General features: G+C 40.7%; 1 protein-coding gene and 1 long non-coding RNA gene across 20 annotated transcripts in view; both read left to right on the top strand.

The window, feature by feature from the left end:
* TTLL5 (tubulin tyrosine ligase like 5) overlaps positions 1-20,124 on the top strand; it is a 302,833-nt gene that overhangs the window by 130,387 nt on the left and 152,322 nt on the right. The gene's annotated exons all lie outside the window — the stretch shown is intronic.
* LOC309655983 lies at positions 7-8,744 on the top strand. Its single transcript, XR_014261104.1, has 2 exons — positions 7-7,557; positions 7,871-8,744. It is a non-coding gene; the product is annotated as an uncharacterized lncRNA (long non-coding RNA).

Raw genomic sequence — 20,124 nt, 5'->3', positions numbered from 1 at the left:
GTATGGATAGGTTGGGGTGTCAGAGAGTTCTTTGGATCAGAGGATAGGATTAACTACAGGGTACTCTGTCCTTTCCTGTCTTTACTAATGCCCATATGCTGATGCTTGTTGAATGAACATTAGTTGGTTTCAAGCTAAAGAATAAAAGCATTCCTTCAGCTTTAAAGAAAGGGTTTCTGTCACAGGTATTGCAAACTTAAGTGTGCTGCTAGCTATGATGTACTTACTTCATGGATAAATAGACTTGAGTGTTCAGCTGTAAATGCACTTTTAAAGGATCTTTAAAAATAACTTATTTCTCTGGTAAAATTTTCCAGTGAGTTCTAGTCTTATAAATCTTTTTACCAGAATGCCATAACATTACCTTTTACTTTTTTTTTTTTTTTTTTTTTAACTTTACTGCCTTTCATCTCATGATGTCAGGATCTTTTCTGGGCACTGATTAATGAATTATTTCAATACACCCTCATCCAACACATATCATTCTCACCATTTTACAGATGGGGGAAACTGAGGCTGAAATGAGTGATGTAGTCAAGGTCATCCGGCAAGCTTGATGGATACCAGGATTTTGACTTTGTTGTATATATACTGACAAGCTTACAACACAGTGAAGTTAGATGAAACTTTTAAGAACTTTGGGATTCTTTTTGCCCTTCTTGATGATTATCCCCATGGTATTTAACTGGAAGTAGAAGCCATGTTTTTTTCCCTTTCCTTAATGCAAACGGCATCAAAGTCCTCCAAAGGAATTATTCTGATTTAACTCCACAGTTATATTTCGCTATATCTTCGTGGTGTCATGTCCCTTAATTGGTGGCAACTCTCTAGTGATAATCGAGTCTAGGAAAAAGTGAAGCTCTGGATGACTTCAAGTGCATGTTAAAAGTAGGCAACATACTGCTCCCTGGTGGTGCCCTACTTTTCTGTGTAAAATTCTGGACCACAATTCAAAGTAAGCCTTAGCTTTACTTCAACCTCATCCCAGAGTGTGAAGTTGTAATTAATTTTCTTTTTCAAATCCCTGATAGTTTGAAGGGAGTAGATAAGGAAGCCTAATGTGAATTAGGAAGTGAAGAATCTTATACGGGCAGTGTTGAGACTTGAAGGGAGTTAATAGTTAGATTTTAGTGACAGAATGATGGGAAAAGGAAATGGAATATCATGGCCATGGTAGAATGGGAAGGAATTGTGAAATGTGAAGTGGCTATGAGGAAGGGAGAGGGCCAGTGATCTGCTACACTTTTTTCAGTGGGTCACTGACTAGAGTATATGTTCCAATTTTTAACGAGCAGCTAGAAGCACCAAGACATTAAGAAATTTTCTTTGCAATTATAGTAAGAAACATAGCCAATGTTAAGTGTTTACGTATTTTCACCTCCTATCATTTGGTAGACAGCAAAGCTTGCCAAAATGAAAGGATCCTGATCCTTTGGGAATCCAAGGTGATTGTATCCTTATTGGAAAGTCATTCCCCTTCAGTCTATCTCATCTAAGAAGAATTTCAGTGCCAGTGAATTAAAATTCCATCAGACTTCTCTTCATAGGGATCTGAACTCGCCATTAGATGTCAGTCTTAACTTTTAGAGCCTTGGTAATAAATAGGGTGGTTAATCCTTGGTGCAGTACTGAGGGAGGGACTGTAGTATGTAATAAGCAGGGTGCAGTAGTGGGAAAAGGGCTGGATTAGCCATGTAAAGAAAGACCTGCTTTCTTCTACCACTTACTAGCTGTGTGATCTTGGGCAATTCACTCAACTTCCATTAACTTCAGGGTCTCTATTTGTTGATGAGGAAAATACAACAGGGTCATGAGGATAGTACGCAAAAACCTTTCTGTATAGTCTGAATGCCATATATTGATACTTGGAAAAGATTGCTATTTCAACCGTAAAAGGCTTTTAATAATAAATGGTTTCTAATTTGATTTGAAATCAGTTTTTGGATAAAATATTGTGTTACCAAAATGAATGTTGCTATTGAAAAGCTCAGGTATGTGTTATTTGTGTTATTTCCCCTTGGAGAAAGTAGTTCCTTAATTTGGAATTTGGGAAATTCTTCTATTGTTCTTTTTCTGGTAAATAATAACGTGTTATAATGGCTTAATAAGGGCCCTGGGACCTCTGTTTACTGGCCATTTCCTTTTACTCCTAGCCGTGTTTGAAAGAAAGTGCCTTGGTTCCTTACTCACTGAGGCAAGTGATAAGGTGTCTGTAGTCCTGGTGAGAGGCAGGCATCCAGACAGAATGTGCTGAAAGCTCTGCTCTCCTCTCTGGACTTGGAGTGTGAAACCTTCAACTCAGCTCCACCAGAAATAACTCTGTGTCCAGTAGTCACTTGAAATGTTTTTTATTTCCTCTTACCTGTGATTATTTCCTTATTTTCAATTCCTATTTTGCGTTTGTGTTTTCTTTTTTTTCATATATCCAATAGGGTTAATGAAGATTTTCTTTCCCCCTTCCCTTTTTTTGATAGGATATATTTATTCATTCTGTTGTTTTATTGTTTGTTAATTGGTTATCTTCTTGTTTTATCTTTGCTAACTTCCTTCCTTCTGTTTTCCCTAGCTTTATTTTGTTATTTCCTCCCAATTTCTTGAGTTGGGTACTTCATTTATTTTCACTCATGTCTTGTTTTTTATTATATTTAAAGCTATGGATTTTCCTCTGAGTATTGCTTTCATTATATGCCATAAACCCTGATATATCTTTACATTGCTTTTCTGGGCAAGGTGTTAAGAGACCTTCCACTAAATAAGGTATGCTGATTTTAAATTATTTGTGCTATTTTGGAAGATGAGTATAAAAAAACTGAAATTTGGGACTTCCATGGAGATCCAGCAGTTGGGACTCTGCGTTTCCACCACAGGGGGTGTGGGTTTGATCCCTGGTCGCAGGGAACTAAGATCCCGCATGCCGCACAGCGTGGCCAAAAAAAAAAGAAATTTGAGGGAATTTCTGAAAAATCACTTTATTTTGTCTATGATTTCAACTACTTGCTCATTAAAGCTTTTAGTGGCATTCTCCGTAGAACTTTTTATTCAAATGTATTCTTTTAATTCGTTCATTCAAAAACATTTTATTACGCTCTTGAGAGTGTTCCAGGCCTTGGTACTAAGCCACGGGATGATATAAGACATAGACCTCAGCGTGAAATAACTCACAATCTGGTAAGGGTGACAGCCACATAAACACATGATAGTACTAGCATGGCATCTGCAGAGATGTTTCTAGGGAATAACAAAACCGCCAAAGGGTATCTAACCCAGCCTGTGGGTGGGAGTGGGAAGGCCGAAGCAGCCTTCTTGAAGAGATTACACCTACACTGAATCTTAAGGGTAGGCTGGTGGGTGGCAGAAGAAGGGTAGGGCAGGCTCCAAAATAAGCTAGCATGTGTGTATGTGGGGAAACAGAAAGCTGGTGGTTAGTGGTGTTGAAGGATAGGGAGCAGCTGGGATGGAAGCTGGAGGAGAAGACAAGGGCTGATTCAAGGAGAGCTTTGAAGGCCCTGTGGAGGAACTCGCTCTTTATCTCATAGATGACCAGGAGGCACAGAGACAAATGGGCCTTGCCTTTTAGCTGCATCACTTAGGTAGCTGGGAGGAGGATGGATTGCAGGATGAAGCAATGCCATCCCCTTTTCCTCCCTGCTCACTGTTGAAGATGCTGAGGAACAAGGAATTAGCCAAAAGAAAAGAAGCAAAGTACTCTGACAACCCCAAAATTTGATAATAAAGCTTTGAGTTACCCTGAATTTCCATTAGAGGCTAGATTCTTATGAATTTGTATGGCTAAAAACAGAACCTCATTTATCTTGCAATTACTTTTACTCTTTCAGCTATGATTTAACTTTATTTATAGACTAGAACATATGAGAATATTGAAATTCCCTGCCACACGAAGTGGCCACCGTGGCCACTTTGGAAGTGTTTGCATATGCTGGAAATACAGAGACACGTGTTCTTAACATATGATTATTCAACAAATACCTAACAAATCTGAGCAGAGAGCAGGTCAAATTTAGTTCTTTCCCTTGGCACGTGAGAAGCTGGTTATCTCTAGGGGCTGGAATCCTTTGGAAATCACACATCCCTGAAAGCAGGGTTTTCTAGAAGCGTCTTTCTCTTGTGGGGGAGAGTGCTGTGGTAGCTGAGGTGGGCTGACGTAGAGCTTGAGTGTGAGGTCTCACTATCTTTGCCTCATCCAGTGCCGGGAGAGGTGTGCTTTATAACTGTAGCCCTCTGCACGCACAGAAGTAGCCCTTTGTGGTCACTGCTGTCAGCGAACAGGAGAATGTGGCGAAGTAACCCAGCTCTGCGGTGAGGAGAGGGAGAGGAGAGGGAGCGCTGGCCTGTCTGTGCGGGCCAGTGTGAGATTGCAGGACCCAGCTATCATTAGGAGCAGCGCCAGCTCTTCCAGCCTGGGAGTTTAATCAAAGGAATAACAGCAGACCACCCAGGCGAGGGCTCCGATGCTTGCGAATGTGCTGTGTCAGGCTCTGTTCCCTGGCCAGCCGGTGCCCGGGATGTGGCCAGGCCTCCTGGAAATGTGCTGACAGATACATAGGAGGGAGGAGATGCTTTTTGCTTCTCACATTTTTCATGTAGAGGGCGAGTGGGAAAGAAAACCATTCAATTTCTTTCCACTTTTGCCCCTTACCCTGATACTTTTCTGCCTAGTCCTAGAGGAGGGCATATGCTGAGGTAGAGAATGTTTGCTTACACTGCTTACTCATTCACTCTCACTCATTCCTATACAAAGGAATTCTTTTATCATTTCTTCTGCTTCAGCGGTTACCACTGTGATCATGCTCATTTCGTCAGGGTCCACAGTGGACCTGAGTCAATCTCAGTTTCAGAAATATCAATTTGAAGTTGAAACTGGCAGAGAGGAAGCTAAATTTTTTGAAATGGTTACAGTTCTCTAGGATTGGAACCAGTGGCCCCCAGTTTATCACAAGCTTGGGCATTTGGCACTGGAAACTCTCTTCCTGCCTCCTCAGTGTATCTGGACACATTTGAACTACTGTACATTTGTGTTCTGATTTTGTAGTTTTTTCCCCAAGCCTAGCTTCTTTGGTTCTGTATTTTTCTGGGTAGAAAAATTGTACTTCTTTGTATTATACACATTACTTTTTCCCCTGTCTAGAAACAGAAAAGGGTAAATAGAAAAAGCAGAAGCTCTTGAGTCATCGAGACCTTGGACAAGTTATTTAACTTCCCTGTGCCTTGATTTTCTTCTCTGTCAAGTGGGGTAATTTTAGCATCAAGATGAATTCTCCTGCATCTCTGTGCCTCCCTGCTCTAGGTTCTAGCTCCAATTGATCCTATCTAATTCCCTAGCTCTTCTATGTCTTTTGAGGCTTTAAACCCCCAGTTTTCCTTAGGTCCTTGGCCTATTGATGATCTCTTATTCTAAAATACCCTTTCTTTTCTCTTACTGTATCGACCAACTCTCTCTCCAAGTCACTGATGACCTTGGAATTGCCAACTTCAGTCACCTATTTTTAATCCTTACTCTCTTTTTTAGCACATGACACTATTATTGACTGCCTCCTACCTGAAAACTTCCCTTAGCTTCTCCAGCCTTCAGTAAGTCCTCTGAGAGCTCATCCTCTACTTCCCCCCTGAAAAACTAGATACCATTTTCAACATTTTAAAAAAGCCACCGGTATATAGACCTGAAATATAGAAACTGACAACAGCAGAGTCTCTCTGATTGAAGAAGGGGGTTGATGCCTGGGCATCTGCTTCTCGCTGCTCTTCACAGGTATCTTCCAACATGCCTCTGGATTCCAGAGCTCAACCGAACTTCTTTCCTCTCTATAGTCTCCCCTGGGGTAAATTTTCTCTTCCCATAGCTTCATCTAGTGCTGTTCTGCAGATTTCTCCCAAATATGCATCTTTAGTTTGAACCTGTTTGCTGAGTGTCATGTCCAAATTTCCAACTGCCTGCTAGACGTTTCCATCTGACTGTATTACAAGGATCCAAAATATTCAACATATTTTAAATATGCTTTGAAAATATTCAAAAAGTATTCAACATATCTAAAACCTATTTGTTCTTCTTCCCTTTTCCCCTCTATATTAGTGACACTGCAGTTCTCCTAGGGAGTTAGGTATGGAGCCTTTGATTTCTCATCATTTCTCTTTGCTTCCTCATTCTCTCTACGTCCAGGCAGTTGCCAGTTCTTATTGATTCTGACTCTATAATGCCTCTGATATATATCTTCTCTGTTTCACTTTCACATCTACTGTCCTGCTTAAGGACTTAATTATCTCTTGACTGGACAGCTACAGTTACCTCCTAAGTGGTCTCCTGGCCATTCTCCTCTGTTCACCCTAGTCTTTGCTCTAAAGGAAGCTTTCTAAATCACAAGTCTGATAATGATACTCCTCTGCTCAGGAACCTCGAAGGGGCTTCCTGTTATCTTCAAGGTGAAGCCCCAGCTATTGAATATTATTCAAAGCCTTTGTGTGGAATCTGGCTCCAGGCTATTTCTCCAGCCTCTCTCCTTCCCATCACATATGTTTTTGCGCAGCTCACCCAGAATTTCTCTTAGTCTCCATGCTTAGTTTGAGCTATCTTCTCATGGGAAATGTTCCCCAGTCACCATATCTAACTGTTTGCATTTGTCCAGGCTCAACAAAGGTGCCACTTCACTTGTACACATGCCATTTTACTCGCCATACAGCTGTCTGTGTCTGTCCAGATAGCTGTCTCCTTTAATGGACAGTGAGCTCTTTGGAGGCAGTGTCCTTTGCTGCCTCAGAACCTGACTCACGGGTAGTACTCAGTAAATGTGCTGATTCTACGGGACTGTAAGGTACTTGATTAAAGGTGGGGAGGTGACCATGTCCATTTTTTCACCAGTTTTTCCCAGCCTGGTATATAGTGTGTGTTCAACATACATTTTTTAAAATAAATAAGTGAAAGAAGAACCCCCTGCTGCCCTAGCCAGAAGTCATCTTTCAATTGTCTATGTCCCTTTGGCCCTTCATTAGTCACTCTCTATAATAAATCTGTTATTGTTATTTTGTGTCTCTTCTTTCCTGTTGAGTTATAAACTATGTGATGGCTGTTCTCTCTAACCCATCACCCAGCACAGCAACCTTGCACTTGGTAGGCACTTATCACATGCTTGCTGAATTGAAAAGAATTTCTCTTCTGTGTTATGTTGGTTTTTATATTCTTTTTAAAAACTATTCCTCTTCCATTTTTTTTGCTGACAATACTGCACCTGCCCTTCATGATAAAGCAGCTGACATTAGTTGAATGTCTGCTTTGTACTGGGCACTGTGCTAAATACTTTGTATGCATTATCTCTTTAAACTTATGAAGTAGATACTTAATTTTTTTTACAGGTGAAGAAAATAGCTGAAAGGATAAGTGACTCTGCTAAGGTCAAATAAATGACAAGTAACCGCACCAGGACTCAAACCCAAGTCTCTTTGACTTCACACTCTTTCCATCAGTGTTTTTCTGTCTCTTCCTGTTTGAAACAGGACTCTCACCTCTCATCAGACTACAATGATGGAGCTTAACACTGCTGTAGAGTTGTAGCCTAGCCAGCAGATTTTTTTTTTTAATTTTTATTTTTTTATTTATTTATGTATGGCTGCGTTGGGTCTTCGTTTCTGTGCGAGGGCTTTCTCTCTAGTTGCGGCAAGCGGGGGCCACTCTTCATCGCGGTGTGCGGGCCTCTCACTATCGCGACCACTCTTGTTGCGGAGCACAGGCTCCAGACGCGCAGGCTCAGTAGTTGTGGCTCACGGGCCCAGTTGCTCCGCGGCATGTGGGATCTTCCCAGACCAGGGCTCGAACCCGTGTCCCCTGCATTGGCAGGCAGATTCTCAACCACTGCGCCACCAGGGAAGCCCACCAGCAGATTATTTTGTAGTGAAGTCAACTTCAACACTGTGCAGCCTTCTTAATCCCCAGGGATGCAGTGGGAATGGATCTATTTATCGTAGTGGTGGCAGCCCCTATCGACTCAAAAACTGAATGTATAAATTGGAAGCGCTAGAAAGGGATGTGGTCATCTTGTAAGGTTTTCCAAGAATATCTTTGGCAATTCTTGATCTGGCACTCTTTGTAGATTTTGGAACACCAGGTGTCTATATGTGTATGTATATTATGTAAATGACAACGTTCAAGAGAGCGGGAAGGTACGACAAGAGAACTTACTGCTAATGTAGCAGAACTACAGACATTCCTTGCTTTTCCTAACCCCTTTAAAAATGTGATTAATGTTATAACTCTTATCTCCCAGTGGTTGGAGTGTAAATTTCTTGAGGTTCATTTTATCGGTATCCAAGAATTTATAAAGGAGTTGAAGCTGCCTTAAAACATGTTGGTTGTTGTGACTATTGATTTAATACCTGCTCAGGAAGTGCCCTTGGAAGAATGGTTAAAAAGTAGCTGTTTAAGGATGATTCTTTTCATGTTCTTGATTGAATATATTCTCTAATATTTATCCAGTGATGAAAATCATGTAATAAGTACAGATCTGGCACTTGGGGTTTTCATTTTCTTTTTTCTTGAGTGAAACAGGTCTTGGTCCACTGGTGTTTTTTATTCAAGGATTGCCTTTTGTTCCAGCAACACATGGTAAAAACAAGTCAGGCAGGACTAGCCACTGCATTTCCCTATTCCAAATCATTCAGGGCCCCATGGTCAGGGGAATGAAAGTTCCACGACAGTCTCAGTTGATCCCATCATATTCTGATGAGCCTTCATATATGAATGACGCAGGGAACGTTGTTCTCAAGATGATATTGGTGTAGTTCTGAGTACAGTATGAATACAGATTTAGAAAAATTTATCTTCACATCAGTGATATGAAGTTATTTTTAACCTTTTTTGGAGTCAGAGATCCCTTTGAGAATTGAATGAAGGCTATAATTTTTCTCCTGAAAAAAATATGCACCCACACTTAGAGATGTGCATTAATTTCAGAGGGTTCATAGACACTCCCTCCCCCTCCAGCTTGACTCCCTCTTGATGCCCTATGGGCCCATGGTCTCCAAGTTAAGAACTTCTGAAAACTTTTAGGTAGCATATGGTCGTTAATATCAGTAATTTGGCCAAAAATGATCGTTCCAAATTTGTGATTATCTTTGCTTGACACCTTCTTTGTATATTTCAGTGATACCCCCTTCTAGGCCATAATCTCCATGAAGGCAAGGATTTTTGGAATTTAAAAAAATTGTTCTCAATTCTCAAAAGAATGCCACAGAGTGTCTGATAAATATTTGTTGGATTAATGAAATAATCTTGTGAAACCCCATCTCTAGACCTCGTCGGACAAGATTTATTTAAGATTTTTATGGACCAAGCTATAATGAGGAGAGTGAGCTATGCCAAGATTGTTAGCTGCACTGGAAATGCTATGCCACTGATTTGCTCATGTGTTAAGCTGTTACTGAGTCTTTAATGTTGAATTTCCATCTCCATTTTGATAAATAAGATACATGAAATTTGCAAACTGCCTTAGTGAACCTGAGGTTCCCTAAGCGAATCTCAAAAAGGGTGTTAGCCCTTTGCAGTTTCAGTGCCAAGAAGAAACAGATATAGTATATTCATTGTGTAGACAAGGAACAAAATCTGTATGTCTAAGCTATTATTTCACTCATTTGAGAACTTTGCCCAAAACTTCAAGACCAGGCAGAAGTCATCTCTAAAATTATGCAGGGCCATATAGCAAGAACAACACTTATCACTCAGTCTAGCCACTGATTATTTCATTTCCCCTTATTCCAAAGCAGTCCTTCCCTTGTGGTATTTGTAAAAAAAGGTAATTTAGGACCTTTAAGTTCCTTGCTAACCTTCCAGTGACATGAATCACTTCTCTACTCACTGGTGAAACTAGCTACTAGCTGGAGATTGAGGTGTGTGTGTGTGCGTGTGTGTGTGTGTGTGTGTGTTTGTGTGTGTGTGTGTGTGTGTGTGTGTCTTTGGGACTAGATGAGACCCACTTCATTTATATAAATGCTTTTGTGCCTACTGGGTAAACTCTAGGGGTACAACGGAATAAGATACAGTTCCTATCCTAAAGGAGCATGTAATTTGTGGGGTAAGGTAGGTAAATAAACCTGTAATTATAATACAGTGCAAAACATGGCATGAAGCTTTTCAACTCTACCATTATGTTCTTGAAGCAGTGTAATGGCAAGGATCCTTTACAGCTGTGGGAGCTCTTTTGTGAAAAATAAATCTAACATTGGGAAGTAAAGCACAAGGTGGTAGCAACAAGATTTTAGGATACCGCTGTGCTGAAGTGGTGTTAAAGACCTTCCTAGGGCTAATGATGAAACACCAGTTAAGCCTCTGATTTTTCAGTTTCCAGGTTGGGAATAATTCCTGCCCCTCCTGGCATAGCTGTAACTATATTTGCTGCTTGTGTTTTCCCAAGCAGCAATGATACACCTTGGTACTGTGTTAAGAAAGGTAAAAGTCATGTGAAAATCCGTTAAGCCCCAGTCAGAGAAGGGTTTTTGCCACTACATTTGTAGACATGCCGTATCTGTAGAAATGCAGAATCCTGTGTTCTGCTGTGAGTGGAGAGTATCTTGTCCTTGAGGGACTGATAGCACACGCATACACAGAGGTAGATGCTGGTTAATGTTGCTCTGGCGGAGGACTCGGTATCGCAGTGGATACCGGCATCTTATTTTTTTCATTAACCCGTGTTGTCTTTTCAGATATCTACTAAAACCTCACCATCCTTAAATGTCAGTTTGTTTGGTTTTGTTGTTCCATGGTGGATCTAGAAGTTACTGCACATGTGGTCGTTAAACACTGATTGAGAGAGAACGGTGGCCGGAATCCAGATTCTGTAGCCACTAACTTGAGGGTCAGGAGAAGATGCCCAAAGAGGATCCTCCAGGACAAAGCTTCTCTTAATTACTATAAGATTTTTGGCCCCAAACTCCCGAGTGGAATTCCTGGCTTTGAGGACGTGGGCTAGATGATCCAATGTCTTCTCTTGCTGCCAGGCCTCAAGCCTAGACCGAAGACATCTAGTCAGCCTCCTGGGCACTTCCCCCCTCAGGCCCACCCACCAGTCTTGATCCTCAAACCATTTTACTGTTGAAGGGAGGCATGGAAAGATAAATCTAAGGAAAGGTGCATTTTCCCATGAGGCCCTAGAATAAAGCTGGCCTCAGATGCCCACTCTTTGGCCTTCCCTTCTTAAATGGCAGGCAGTGCCATCTTGCCTTGCCAGCCGCTTGGGAAGATGTAATACAAAAGAGGGCTGATCCAAAAAGAAAACATGAAGAATGAACACATGAACTTGAGAGCTTTTATCATCATACTACAAACGCAGTTCTCCAGTTCGAAGGCCCAGCAGTCTTCTTCAGCCTCGGGGGAAATGAGGAGAGACCATCAAGAGTGTGTCCTGCGTCCCAGCCTTATTATCTCTCACCTGACTGTGGCGACTCTCAGCTAGATTTCTCTGCTTCCACCACAATGCTGACATAGCACTACATAGCTTACTGCTGTCTCCTAGATGAAGAGCAGAATGAGTGGCATTCAAGGACCTCACCAAGGTCTGTTCCTGTCTTGCATTACTCTGAGTGTTAGCCAAATTAGAGTGCTTTCTGTTTCTCCGACATTCTTCCTGCTTATCCGGCTCTGCATTTTTACTCTGTCTTTTCTTTTCCCCTAGGAGCCACTACCATTCCACCAGCCCCATACCAGTCCTACTACCTATCCTTTTAGGCCCGGTTCAATTGCCTTCTTTGAATTTCCTTAACACTTTTATTATGGCAATTATCATATTCTCGAGGCCTTTAATATTGCTGTTTGTCTAGGTGTCTGTCTCACTAGATTACCAATTCCTTCATGGCTTAGGGTCAAAGGCCGCATTTTAGTACCCATTCTCTTAGGACTTTACCCAAGGCTTTGCCCATGATCAGCGATACAGTAAATATTTATTGAATTATCTTTGAGTTCTGGACTTCATTCGAGCATTCAGGACCGTAGCATTTCTAGAGTGTGCTCCAGTAGAGCAATAGTGATTTAGTTAGGCCTGGCCCTGGATCCTCTTTGGATACCAAAAGGTTATGTATCTGGGTGGGTGGTGGGTATATTCTGGGAAGCCATCAGGGCAATACTATCATATTTTAATTATAACACTGGCAGCAGCGCTACTTTTAGCAAACAGCAGTAACAAGCAGTAACACTTGGGCGGGCCAGCCACCGGAAATTGGCCTCCCCCTCTGTGTTTCTTCTACCCCCTTTTTCAATCCATCACCTGTATTTATTCCCACTGTAATTTAAACACCTGTCTAGATGGAATGCGTGCAATGTGTCCCTACCCCACACATTCAGATGTTTGCTCACCTGCCTTATTCGGAAGGTTGGCTCTAAAATAAACAGAGTTTGGGTACTAAAAGAAAAAATGCACTGAGGTCACCGTGGCAGTGGACATGAGGAAGGGAATGGGAGTGGAACCTCTGGAGAAGCCGCTCCAGGAGAGTGGGAGCAGAAGAGAAAGAGGAGGAGGAGGAGAGCAAGGGGTGAAACATCTCCCAGCAGGCCCTAAGGCTTAGGCCGTGATACAAGCCGGTGACTAGGTTTTCCCACAGACCCTCATTCATTTAGCTAACCAGCTAGAGAAAGGCAGGGGTGGAAGAATATTTAACAAGCTGGTTGTTATGAGGCTTAAATGTCTTAGTTTATTATTTTTTTAATAGATCTTTATTGGACTATACTTCACAATACTGTTAGTTTCTGTTGCACAACAAAGCGAATCAGCCACATGCATACACATGTCCCCACGTCCCCTGACTCTTGAGCCTCCCTCCCACCCTCCCTATCCCACCCCTCTAGGCCACCGCAAAGCACCGAGCCGATCTCCCTGTGCTATGCGGCTGCTTCCCACCAGCCAACTATTTTACATTCAGTAGTGTATGTAGGTCCATGCTACTCTCCCTTCGCCCCAGCTTCGCCCTCCCACCCCGTGTCCTCAAGTCCATTTTTTATGTCTGTCTCTTTATTCCTGCCTTGCAACTAGGTTCATCAGTACCATTTTTTTTTCTTTTAGATTCCATATATACATGTTAGCAATGGCCATTATCAAAAAATCTAGAAACAGTAAATGCTGGAAAGGGTGTGGTGAAAAGGGAACCCTCCTGCACTGTTGGTGGGAATGTAAATGGATACAACCACTATGGAAAACAGTATGGAGGTTCCTTAAAAAACTAAAAATAGAACTACCATATGACCCATCAATTCCACTGCTGGGCACATACCCTGAGAAAACCATAATTCAAAAAGAGACGTGTACCACAATGTTCATTGCAGCACTATTTACAATAGCCAGGACATGGAAGCAACCTAAATGCCCACTGACGAATGGATAAAGATGTGGCACATATATACAATGGAATATTACTCAGCCGTAAAAGGAAACGAAATTGAGTTATTTGTAGTGAGGTGGATGGACCTAGAGTCTGTCATACAGAGAGTGAAGTAAGTCAGAAAGAGAATGTCTTGGTTTATTTTTAATGACCACTATTTCTCATGGCAGCATAATGAGTAGACTTGAAATTTTAGAAGCTTGTTCTAAACTGTTTTATCCACTTTTGCATCCTTGGCATATTTAACAATTATTCATATTAATGTTTGAACATCCAAATAACAATGAGAAATAGTAAAACCTCAAAGTTCTTGATAGAATTATTATCTCTACTCCTTCCTGTTGGTTGTTTTAATATCTTGTTCCTCACTCTGTTCGGGCATTTCTGCTGGTTTTTGGAAGATCCCCTGAGCTTTATGGAGGAGAAGCATTGAAAGGGTTTTCTTTCCTGTTCTTCCCTTTCCTTTCCTACCATCCCCTGTAGCAAGTGCTTCTCATACTTTAAGATGCATATGAATTACCTGTGGCTCTTGTCAGATGCAGACTTCTGTTCACTGGGGCTGAGGCTGGATTGAGTCTGCATTTTTAACAAGCTCCCAGGTAAGTGCAGATGCTGCTGGTCCAGGCAGAATAGTAAGTTCAGGTTCAAAGGTATGAGGAGGCCATGGGAGTGACACAGTGGTTAAAACTACAAGATTGGGAGGTTTTGTATCAGGCAGGACAGGAATTGAAACTAGGGGCTGACACAATTATTTGTTCTTGAGCAAGATTTTTACCTCTTAAACTCAGTTTCCCCATCTATAAATGAGGGCAGTAATTGTACCTAACAGATCTGTCTTGAAGATTGAGTTAATTGCTTAGAACAGTGCCTGGCAAAAACAAAGTATTCATTAAATTTAGCCATCATTAGTGCTAATATGACTTTGTTGTTATTATTACTGTTATTGTAGTGGAACCTGAAAGATTTCATATTTGCTAAAAAATTAATTATGGCAGAACATTTTAGAGGTCCAAACATAGACTTATAAAATTCTTTTTTTTTAAATTAATTAATTAATTTATTTGTGGCTGTGTTGGGTCTTCGTTTCTGTGCGAGGACTTTCTCTAGTTGTGGCAAGAGGGGGGCCGCTCTTCATCGTGGTGCGCGGGCTTCTCACTATCGCGGCCTCTCTTGCTGCGGAGCACAGGCTCCAGACGCGCAGGCTCAGTAATTGTGGCTCACGAGCCCAGTTGCTCCGCGGCATGTGGGATCTTCCCAGACCAGGGCTGGAACCCGTGTCCCCTGCATTGGCAGGCAGATTCTCAACCACTGCGCCACCAGGGAAGCCCTATAAAATTCTTATAGGCAACATAAAGATGTTGATATCCGTTATCAGTAAGCCATGTTCTTCAACTCAATAATTAAAATGAGTTTTAGTTAAGTATCCCATCTTCCAGACCCCTTTGTGACCAATGGCATAAATTCATGAGTCGGCCAGCCTAGATTTAGTAGCATAGTCTCTGATTGTTATCCCAGAGAAGCCAACTGGCCCAGTGGCGACACCCTCTACCTTAATAGCCTAATACTCCTAACTAAAACGATGAGCCTCTGTTTTGGGACTGGCGTTGTGTCTTTATGTGCTGTGAGCCTGTCTTTTTAAAAAAATTCTTCAGCGGTGAAATGTTAACCATTGTTGCAAATCAGGTATAAATAAATGCCATTTTCCATTTTCTCTTCATCTGTTCAAAGCTGGTTTTATTATGTTATCTGGAGAAATGTAGGTGGACAGAGAAGCAGAGGCAGCCTGGTGACAGGACTAGACATCATCCTTCTGTCCTGTTAAGGAAGAAACCTCCAGGTGTGAACTCTAACTGGCTTGTAGAGTGTCTTAAGATCTGTCCAGTGCTGGGAGATTAGCCCTGCCCTTTGGTCTTTCCTAGTCAAGACAAGGTGCTGCTGGGGCCAGAATTGATGCTCTGGTCCATTTTAGTTCAGTGACTTCTTCTGCCTATTCTAGAAAAAACTGAGAAGCTGAAAGGAAGGACCAGAGGCATTCTTAATTCATTTAATCTAGAGGTGATTTGCTTAGACTGAACTTTAGCCAGGCATAAATCTGTACCCATAAGATTCAACCAGATCTGGTCGAGGCTCTAGAGCTCTGCTGTCCTTTAAGGTGGCCACTACCTTCATGTGGCTTTTTAAAGTTAAGTTAAATAAAGTCTAAAACCCAGTTCCTCAGTCACAGTCACATTGCAAGTGCATAATAGTCACCTGTGGCTAGTGGCTACTGTATTGGACAGTGCAGATTATAGAACATTTCCATCACAATTGTTAATGGATGATGGATTCCATCCATTTCTATTGGGTAGTGCTGCTCTAGAACAAGGATTGAAAATAGTTGTCTCCCCTGTCAGATCTGATTGTTTGGTGACGGCTGCCTGGAGGACTGTGTAAAGAAGACTCTGAGGCCACATCTAAGTGAGCCCCAAATTGTTTGATTATTCATTAGCAATGTATGTCCTAGGAAGACAGAGCTGGGTGGAATGGAGGTAGTTCTGGGCTAGGCACTGAGTGTCTTCTAGACAAAACCACAGAAGTAAGAGTAGAATATTTTAGAGGGTCTGCTTGTTATTATTTAATAGAGATAGGTTACTGTTTTTTTAAATTTAATTTTTATTTCTGGCCGCGCTGGGTCTTTGTTGCTGCGTTCAGGCTTTTCTCTCTTTGCAAGGCACGGGCTCTAGGTGCACTGGCTTTAAGTAGTTGCGGCACACGGGCCCTAGAGGGCAGGCTCAGTAGTTGTGGTTCACAGGTTTAGTTGCTCCACAGCATGTGGGAGCTTCCTGGACCAGGGATAGAACCCACGTCCCCTGCATTGGCAGGCGAATTTTTAACCACTGTGCCACCAGGCAAGTCCCGGTTACTTTTTTTTTTTTTTTTTAAGTTAAAACATTTTATTTTGCTCCTACTCTTTGGGAGGCACTATGGTTTTTATATAATAAATGTTCCTATTGTGGCATCCCAGTTAGAAAATTTTGTACATAAGAGTACTGTTGATTTCAGCACGTGAGTGCATATGTGAATCTCTGGATTAGTTATCTGCTGCTCAAAAAGTGCACTATGAAAGGTAGAAGATCTGTGTAAACATGCCTGGCATCTGGCAGCTGAACTTGGTAACATAAAGTCTAGCAAAACTTTATTATTCAAATGTATAATGTATTACTTAAAAGAACTACTTTTCATAATCCCCTGAGATGCATTATCTAAAAGGATGATAAAGGTGATAGTAAGCTGCCATTTCCCAGGCATATGTCATGTGAGGGGCACTTAGTGCTGTGGCCGATAATACATATGATCACTGTATTTCCAGAGAGACTTAATTTATCCCCCCACCCCCCAATACCCGCTTTCCCCCTTCGTGTCCATACGTTTCTTCTCTACATCTGTGTCTCTATTTCTGCCTTGCAAACTGGTTCAGCTGTACCATTTTTCTAGATTCCACATATGTGCGTTAATGTTCGATATTTGTTTTTCTCTTTCTGACTTCCTTCGCGCTGTATGACAGTCTCTAGGTCCATCCACGTATCCACAAATGACCCAACTTCGTTCCTTCTTATGGCTGAGTAATATTCCATTGTATATATGTACCACATCTTCTTTATCCATTCGTCTGTTGATGGACATTTAGGTTGCCTCCATGACCTGGCTTTTGTAATTAGTGCTGCAATGAACATTGGGATGCATGTGTCATTCTGAAGTATGGTTTTCTCTGGGTATATGCCCAGTAGTGGGATTGCTGGGTCATACGGTAATTCTATTTTTAGTTTTTTAAGGAACCTCTATACTGTTCTCCATAGTGGCTGTATCAATTTACATTTCCACCAACAGTGTGGGAGGGTTCGCTTTTCTCCACACCCTCTCTAGCATTTCTTGTTTGTAGATTTTCTGATAATGCACATTCTAACTGGTGTGAGGTGATACCTCATTGTAGTTTTGATTTGCATTTCTCTAATAATTAGTGACATTGAGCAGCTTTTCATGTGCCTCTTGGCCATCTGTATGTCTTCCTTGGAGAAATATCTATTAAGGTCTTCTGCCCATTTTTGATTGGGGTGTTTGTTTTTTTAATATTGAGCTGCATGAGCTGTTTATACTTTTTGGAGATTAATCCTTTGTCCATTGATTCGTTTGCAAATATTTTCTCCCATTCTGAGGGTTGTCTTTTCGTCTTGTTTATGGTTTCCTTTGCTGTGCAAAAGCTTTTAAGTTTCATTAGGTCCCATTTCTTTATTTTTGTTTTTATTTTCATTACTCTAGGAGGTGGGTCAAAAAAGATCTTGCTGTGATTTATGTCAAAGAGTGTTCTTCCTGTGTTTTCCCCTAAGAGTTTCATAGTGTCCAGTCTTGCATTTAGATCTTTAATCCATTTTGAGTTTATTTTTGTGTTTGGTGTTAGAGAGTGTCCTAATTTCATACTTTTACATGTAGCTGTCCAGTTTTCCCAGCACCACTTATTGAAGAGACTGTCTTTTCTCCATTGTATATCCTTGCCTCCTTTGTCATAGATTAGTTGACCATAGGTGCGTAGGTTTATCTCTGGGCTTTCTATCTTGTTCCATTGATCTATATTTCTGTTTTTGTGCCAGTAGCATATTGTCTTGATTACTGTAGCTTTGTCGTATAGTCTGAAGTCAGGGAGTCTGTTTCCTCCATCTCCGTTTTTTTCCCTCAAGATTGCTTTGGCTATTCAGGGTCTTTTGTGTCTCTGTACAAAATTTAAGATTTTTTTGTTCTAGTTCTGTAAAAAAATGCCATTGGTAATTTGATAGGGATTTCATTGAATCTGTTGATTGCTTTGTGTAGTATAGTCATTTTCACAATATTGCTTCTTCCAATCCAAGAACATGGTATATCTCTCCATCTTTTTGTGTCATCTTTGATTTCTTTCATCAGTGTCTTATAGTTTTCTGAGTACAGGTCTTTTACTTTCTTTGGTAGGTTTATTCCTAGGTATTTTATTCTTTTTGTTGCAATGGTGAATGGGATTGTTTCCATAATTTCTCTTTCTGATCTTTGTGTTGTTGTTAGTGTATAGGAATGCAAGAGATTTCTATGCATTAATTTTGTATCGTGCAACTTTACCAAATTCATTGATTATCTCTAGTAGTTTTCTCGTGGCATCTTAGGATTCTCTATGTATATTATCATGTCATCTACAAACAGTGACAGTTTTACTTCTTCTTTTCCAATTTCTATTCCTTTTATTTCTTTTTCTTCTCTGATTGCCGTGGCTAGGACTTCCAAAACTATGTCGAATAAGAGTGGCGAGAGTGGCCATCATTGTCTTGTTGCTGATCTTAGAGGAAATGCTTTCAGTTTTTCACCATTGAGAAAAATGTTTGCTGTGGGTTTGTCATATATGGCCTTTATTATGTTGAGGTAGGTTCCCTCTATGCCCACTTTCTGGAGAGTTGTTATCATAAATGGGTGTTGAATTTTGTCAAAAGCTTTTTCTGCATCTATTGAGATGATCATATGGTTTTTATTCTTCAGTTTGTTAATGTGGTGTATCACACTGATTGATTTGCGTATATTGAAGAATCCTTGCATCCCTGGAATAAATCCCACTTGATCATGGTCCTTTTAATGATCCTTTTAATGTGTTGTTGGATTCTGTTTGCTGATATTTTGTTGAGGATTTTTGCATCTATATTCATCATTGATATTGGTCTGCAGTTTTCTTTTTTTGTAGTGTCTTTGTCTGGTGTTGGTATCAGGGTGATGGTAGCCTCATAGAATGAGTTTGGGAGTGTTCCTTCCTCTGCAGTTTTTTGGAAGAGTTTGAGAAAGATGAGTGTTATCTCTTCTCTAAATGTTTGATAGAATTCACCTGTGAAGCCATCTGGTTCTGGACTTTTGTTTGTTGGAAGATTTTTAATCACAGTTTCAATTTCATTACTTGTGATTGGTCTGTTCATATTTTCTATTTCTTCCTGGTTCAGTCTTGGAAGGTTATACCTTTCTAAGAATTTGTCCATTTCTTCCAGGTTGTCCATTTTATTAGCATAGAGTTGCTTGTAGTAGTCTCTTATGATGCTTTGTGTTTCTGCGGTGTCTGTTGTAACTTCTTTTTCATTTCTAATTTTATTGATTTGAGTCCTCTCCCTCTTTTTCTTTTTTTTTTTTTAACGTCTTTATTGGAGTATAATTTCCCTCTTTTCCTTGATGAGTGGCTAAAGGTTTATCCTTCTTGTTTATCATCTCAAAGAACCAGCTTTTAGTTTTATTGGTCTTTGCTATTGTTTTCTTTGTTTCTATTTCATTTATTTCTGCTCTGATCTTTATGGTTTCTTTCCTTCTACTACCTTTGGTTTTTGTTTGTTCTTTCTCTAGTTCCTTTATCTGTAAGGTTGGATTGTTTGAGATTTTTCTTGTTCCATAAGGTAGAATTGTATTGCTATAAACTTCCCTCTTAGAACTGCTTTTGCTGCATCCCATAGGTTTTGCATGGTCGTGTTTTCATTGTCATTTGTCTCTAGGTATTTTTTGATTTCCTCTTTGATTTCTTCAGTGATCTCTTGGTTATTTAGTAATGTATTGTTTAGCCTCCCTGTGTTTGTGTTTTTTACGTTTTTTTCCCTGTAATTGATTTCTAATCTCATAGTGTTGTGGTTGGACAAGTTGATGGATATGATTTCAATTTTCTTAAATTTAATGAGGCTTGATTTGTGACCCAAGATGTGATCTCTCCTGGAGAATGTTCCATGTGCACTTGAGAAA

This window comes from Balaenoptera physalus, assembly GCF_965194825.1.
Source record: "Balaenoptera physalus genome assembly, chromosome: 2".
NCBI lineage: Eukaryota > Metazoa > Chordata > Mammalia > Artiodactyla > Balaenopteridae > Balaenoptera > Balaenoptera physalus.
This window is presented reverse-complemented; position numbering and strand designations above follow the sequence as displayed.